A 6,509-nucleotide genomic window follows, 5' to 3' on the forward strand; every position below is an offset into this window, starting at 1 on the left:
TGATCCGAAACCACCCCGAATCATACTCGAGGCCCCCGAGACCTCGCCCAATCACACCAACCAGTCCCAATACATACCACGAACCTGCTCGAGGCCTCAAATCACATCAAATAATGCTAAAACCATGAATCACACCCAATTCAAGCTTAGTGAACTTTAGAACTTCAAACTTCTACATTTGATCCCGAAACCTATCAAATCAAGTCCGATTGACCTCAAATTTTGCACACAAGCAATAATTGACATCAGGGACCTACTCTCACTTCCGGAATCGAAATCCGACCCAATACAAAAAAGTCCACTCCTGGACAAACTTTTCAAAAATCATCAAATTTCCAACTTTCCCCAATTGACGCCGAAATGACCTACAAACTTCCAAATCAACGTCCGGACACGCTCCTACGACCAAAATCACCATACCAAACTATTTCCAAGCTTGGAATCCCAAACGGACATCGATAACATTAAAATCCACTTCAAATCAAACTTAAGAAATTCTTAAGCTTTCAAAATGCCGACTTTCCATAATAGGAGCCCAAATACGCCCGAACCACCCGATACTCAACCCGAACATACGCCCAATTCCGAAATCATCATACAAACTTATTGGAACCTTCGAATCCCGATTACGAGGTCGTTTACTCAAAAGTCCAATCTTAGCCAATTCTTCCAACTTAAAGCTTTCGAAATTAGAATTTTCTTTCCAAATCCAACCCGAACTTTCTGAAATTCAATTCAGACCACACGTACAAGTCATAACACCTAAAGTGAAGCTATTCAAGGCCTAAAATTGCCAAACGACATACTAGAGCTCAAAACGACCGGTCGGGTCGTTACAAATACCGCTCAAACTCTCTATAATTTTTCTCATAGATTATTTTGCTTCTTACTCTATAAATCACTCTATTTCTCTTTGTTTTGGTGTGATTACAAATGAAAGTATAGGCACCTATTTATAGTTGCAGAATACCCATGATGATGTATGTAATGACATCAACACTATTGCAAAAGTCTGCCCAAATATTTTCTAGTATTAATTGGTTGGCTTGAAGTTTTCAAAGCAAAAGAAAACTTCTCTTCTTTCAAATGCCCATGATGATGTATGTAATGACATCAACACTACTGCAAAAGTTTTCCCAAATATTTTCTAGTATTAATTTATTGGTTTGAAGTTTTCAAATCAAAAGAAAACTTCCCTTCTTTCACATATGGGATGGACCCAACATTTTTTTCTTTTCATTTTCATTTAGGCAATAATATAATCACGAACTTTGGGTGGTACTTTCACTTCCTCGTTCTATAGTTGAACTGATATCAAGTTGTAGGCATATTTTCACTCCTTGTGTTTGGTGTTTCAATTCTCTAGTAATTTCTTTAGTTCACCTTGTTCTAATTTCGTTCTTAAAAAATGAGGCAAGACAAGGTATATAGTTTGCACGTGAAAACACTGCAATCAAAGCCATAAGATGCAACGTCACTATCAAAGCCATATGAAGCAACAACTTAGACAGGACTGGTACACTATTATTTCATATATATATATACGCGACTTACATAATACATATCGGTGAATTTATGAAACTAGGCACATAAAGAGACAAAATCAAAGTGAACCGACTCTGATATTTATATTATGCAACTTTCATATAAATACATAAGTTACCCCCTAAACTATGGACCAAATCCCCGTTACACACTTTTTACGGATAAAAATTATTTTTACACACTCAACCTTTCTAAAGTGCAACTAAGATACACCACTTTTGTTACGTCACACGCGCGTGTTGACAAAAAAAAATGTAAGCGCGTGGAACTGTGAATTTTCTGTCTCAATCATTATTTAAATGACATATTGTCAAACTTTCAATATTTTCTTTTTTTAAACACTATTTGGTTCCTTAACTTTGACCCCATCCCTTCCCCGATTTATCTTATCAAGAGCCCCTCCCCTTTGTGTTAGTCCACTGAAACTCCCCCTCCACCATTTCCGTCTTCTTCCACACTCTTTTTTTCCATCTTCTCTCTCTCTCGATAATTTTAAGATAAACAATAATGTAAAAGGATTTGGAAGAAATTGATAAAGAAAATTAAGTGGACTCTATAACTAAGAAAATTCTGTAGATCTGGGTTTGATTGCTTATTTTTTTCTAATTTTTGAAGAGTATATTAGGATCGTTTTCTTTGACCTCTCGTCAGGTTGAGCAAAATAATGTCCTCTGCTCTATTTTAGGAAATACATGAGACCTTCCTCTGCTTGATATGTTATGAAAGATCTCTATTGTGAAATGATCTCTTACACAGTCAACATTCATTAAGAGAATTTAGAGAAAAGTTAAAATTGATGAAAACTCCGACAACGAATTTCTTTAATGGTGTTTGGAGTTTTGGGTCATAATTTGTGTTAGATTCGAATTCCGACTCCAAAACTTGGGATTAATCTGCTTGGGCATCTAATTTTGATTTGTAATTGGAAGGTGATAATTGTGGTTTTTTTATGGTGGTCGGCGTCAATGGCGATGAGGCGGAGAAGAGAGATTGAAAAGGAAGGTTGAGGGGTATATTTGTAATTTTAAATTGTTTTATTCTTAAAAAATTAATGACACATGGCATAATATTATTGGTGCGTGATATTACACATGTTTTAAAAAATTGGTCAAAAAGAAAGTGGTGTGTCTTAGCTACACTTTAGAAAGGTTGAGTGTATAAGGTGATTTTTGTTCGCAAAAAGTGTGTAACAGAGATTTGGTTCATAGTTAGGGTATAACCTATGTATTTTGTCTATTGTCTCGAGGAGAATAGTATGAAGGTACGTGAACAAAGTGTTCCAATTTCCAAAAGTTCTCTAAAAGCATTCTTTTTTGACAGTAGTAAAACAACTCTAACTTTTTAAGACCACTGTTTGATGCTGACTGTGTAAAGGTAAACTTCTTACTTTATAAGAATCTTCTTCTTAAGTTCTAGTCATTGTTTAGATGTTTGTAGTCCTATATCTAGTTAGCGTGGGAGATTGTACTTTCTTGATATGTTGTCTTACTTCGGCAACTTGCTTCTTTATGAATGTTGTTTCTCTGACTCTGTAACTGGTGATTTTTGAGTTGCAGATCAAAAGAGCACTGAGAGGTGTGAAGGTGGAGGTTACTCATAGCGGAAATATGTGGAGGAAGTATTGCATTTCGTGTTTATTAACATCTCAAGCAACAAGAGAGTTGAGGTATGTAGGCTTTTGTATTAGGTCATATCATGTTTAGCTGCAAGTAGTGGTGTTCCTACATGCTGGCCTTCCGTTTCCTGTCAAAAATTAATTTAAATAAAATTTTCTGTTTTCTTCATTTATGGTGAGGGAACGTCTGTCCTGCTTTGCCACGGGCTATATTGGTGAACGATAGCCATTTTTGAGTCCCGTGTTATGATCCCTCTTCCATCTTTAACACATTTCGAAAATAATGTTAGATCGTTAAGGCTAAGCATTTGCTATGATCACTGACAGAGGATTGTTCTTTTTGTCTAGATTTCTTTTAAGGCTAGACAGTAGTCATTTTTGACATGTTGAGACACGGAAAAGAAATCATCGTTGCTGTGTTTTACTTCTTCACAATATTTATTAGCAGTGAGCCAGTCACTGTTTATGACATGGTAATTTACTTATAAATTCACTTCCATTTTATTTCCATTTCTATATCAGACTGTGGGGCTGTTGTTCGTTGTTCAGCTAAGATTAACTTTGTATCTCTTATTGACTGAATGGTAAATGGAGGAACAGTTAACAATTGGATCTGAATACACTTTTCTGGCAAGGAGCAAGACAGTGTTGCACATGAGTTTTGTTCTGAGCTTGCACAAATGTGCCAGATATCTGGCATGGTAAATAAGCAGTTTGCAGTGTTCTTTTCTAGTCTGTTTGGTGTTTCAACCCAATATTGACTTTACTATTTTGTTTCTCAATCCAAATCCTGTTCTGCCACCTTCGAGTGCACGCCCTGATCAGGTCGAAAGAGTCTTGAAAACTCGATTACGCGATGCTATGACAAAGTTGCAGCCTCATGCTATGACAATAAAGTTTTATCTTTATGGTATAAATGAAAATAAAACTTCTTGTCTTCTTTAGCAGAAGTTTGCAATTTGTGGTGGCTAATCTTTTTTATTTCTTGACCAGGTGATCTGAAGAAGCGAATTTGTGAGACTGAACTAGGAGTTGTCTCACAGTGCTGTTTCACAAAACATGTAAGAGTATATAAGATGAGCAAACAGTATCGATCTAGCCAATGTAGCGCTGAAAATCAATGTGAAGGTGGGAGGAAGAAACACTCTGCTTTTTTATTCTATATCAAGGGGAATTCCCCTTGTCAGCGACAGTCCTAGCATTAGTTTTTGGTGCAGATGTCACCCACTCTCACCCTGGGGAGGACTCTAGCCCATCTATTGCCGCAGTAGGAAACTTAACCAGCAAAATGAACTCCCCACAGCAAAACTACTGGGGTGAAAACTGAAGTGGCTCCAGTTCAAAGCTTTTCCAAGAGAACATGCAGAGTAATCCAGCTCCAATACATTACAATCAACCATCTCAATATGTTAGAGAACAGAAAGCAGAAGATGGCTACAATTGGAGGAAATATGGGCAGAAGCAATTGAAAGGAAGTGAGAATCCTCAGGATTTCGCAAACCATACCAAGATTCTTTTCTAGACTTTGAAGACGAGTACATGAAAAACATCACTTTCTGTGCGAGTAGCTCAATACATCAGTTAAGCTTTGTCCTTCATGTGCATCTGAGTTGGCTACTTTACAAAAACACTAACGTCAAACATTTCCATGTGCATTTGTTATACAAAAACAGCCAGCTTTAAGGCCACAACATCCACATATAGTCATCTGCGTCATATTTGCGCTAATCCGAGCTGTATAACTCAAATGCTGAGGATCCAAGGATAGAAAAGATCTTACCACGAATATCAGATAGGTCACGCTCCCCTAACTTGTCAATTAAAGAACCCATTCCCCTTAATTTATGTACTCAATTTTCAAATTTTCAGTGTCAGAAATTAAGCATAGAAAAACAAAAACAAGAGACACTGCATCATTCGAGACAAATCAAAGAATTGCTTATTGATTAGTAAACACGAAAGGTATACAGTGAGAAGAGGAAATCAGCCTCTGTACATACAAAACAATATTTGAGGGCCTACCCAATATATATCAAAGTACAAAACTCTTTGTTTGTTCGAACCTCATCAGCAAAATTAAAACGACTCAGATTGGACAGAGCAAAACAAATACTAGTATTTCAGTAGTCCACTACGTTATTAGCATGCAACTCCAATAAATGCCTTAGACCATCTCTAAATCGTCCAGAAACCTTGGAACGGTGCCTTTCTGCTGCAGCTGTATGATGATTTGTTGAGAACTTAAACTCTGGAAATACAAAACCGTTTTTGCTGAAGAGAGTATCAATCATATTCTTCGAAGCCTCCGGTGTCAGTCGAAATCCATCCCAATGTATATGCGAAGCCCTATCAGAACATGCTACAACTCCTTCCTCTCCACACTGCTTATGCGGATCAAAATTAAACGGACCGCTGTCAGTACTACCACAACAAACCTTCATCAATGTCTTAGTCTTGAATCCCAAGAACTCATGATTGCATAGAACTGCCATAAACGCCTTGAAATAATCTGCATATATGATCTCAACTTCAGGGTACTTCAATCGTAGCTCCTCCAACCCTTGCCATAGATGATCATTGTGCAATGTTGCGAACAAATTTAGTCCTTTGTGACATTGAATTTTCCTGCTATTATCGGAAAACATCGTTCGAAAACCTGGAAGGCAACCAATTGGAATAATTCCAGAAACCACTAAGTGTTTGGCCTCTGCATCTTTGATCAGTTGTTCGATAGAACTCTTGATTGTCTCCACAACATCAGGGACAAGTTTGGACACTTCGGAAATAGATTTTGTATGCAAAAGAGAGTGCTTGTAATCATTAAAACCAGGCTGATCCATAAAGACGATAGCTTTCTGAAGAACCTTGTTCCTGCCGCAGTCATGAAAAGAGAAGCAATCCTTATAGAAGAGTTTCATAAAGGCGGAAATCTGCGAGTGATGAGACTGCTGAGGCGCTGGGATGCCATTCTTTATGAAGGAAAAGGGACTCATAACTGTTGCTCCAGGCGTCATGAAACTAATACCGGACTCAAACTCAACGCCTTCTTTGGTGTAATGTTGTAGAGAAGGCAGACCAAGCACAGCGGCTAAATGATCAGAAGTAGAAGCAGAATCACTGTCTCCGAAGCTGTAAATGGAATAAAACGGGGAAGTTTCAGCCTGCGCGAAAAAGAAAGAGGAGATCACTAATAGAAAGATGAAGAAACAATGGTTGGTAAGGGAAGCCATTGAAAGAGAAGAAACAACGATCAGGGAATTAAAGAAGGCAGGGGAAAACTTAGTTTAGGTTAGTGGTAGTATTTATAGAGGTCCCTCATCCGTGGAGTTTAAGTATCACATTTTTAAAT

The 6,509-nt window shown here is 37.6% G+C and overlaps 1 long non-coding RNA gene across 3 annotated transcripts; it reads left to right on the top strand.

The window, feature by feature from the left end:
* The first annotated feature begins 2,562 nt into the window (after positions 1-2,562).
* On the top strand, positions 2,563-4,851 carry LOC104115194 (uncharacterized). Of its 3 annotated transcripts, XR_690553.4 has the most exons (5): positions 2,563-2,919; positions 3,102-3,211; positions 3,509-3,633; positions 3,761-4,070; positions 4,154-4,851. It is a non-coding gene; the product is annotated as an uncharacterized lncRNA (long non-coding RNA). The 3 variants fall into 3 exon arrangements; XR_690551.4 differs by lacking the exon at positions 2,563-2,919 and having other exon boundaries at positions 2,951-3,211; positions 3,755-4,070; XR_690550.4 differs by lacking the exon at positions 2,563-2,919 and having other exon boundaries at positions 2,952-3,211.
* The last annotated feature ends 1,658 nt before the right edge of the window (positions 4,852-6,509 follow it).

This window comes from Nicotiana tomentosiformis, chromosome 7 (assembly GCF_000390325.3).
Source record: "Nicotiana tomentosiformis chromosome 7, ASM39032v3, whole genome shotgun sequence".
In the NCBI taxonomy this organism is placed as follows: Eukaryota; Viridiplantae; Streptophyta; class Magnoliopsida; order Solanales; family Solanaceae; genus Nicotiana; species Nicotiana tomentosiformis.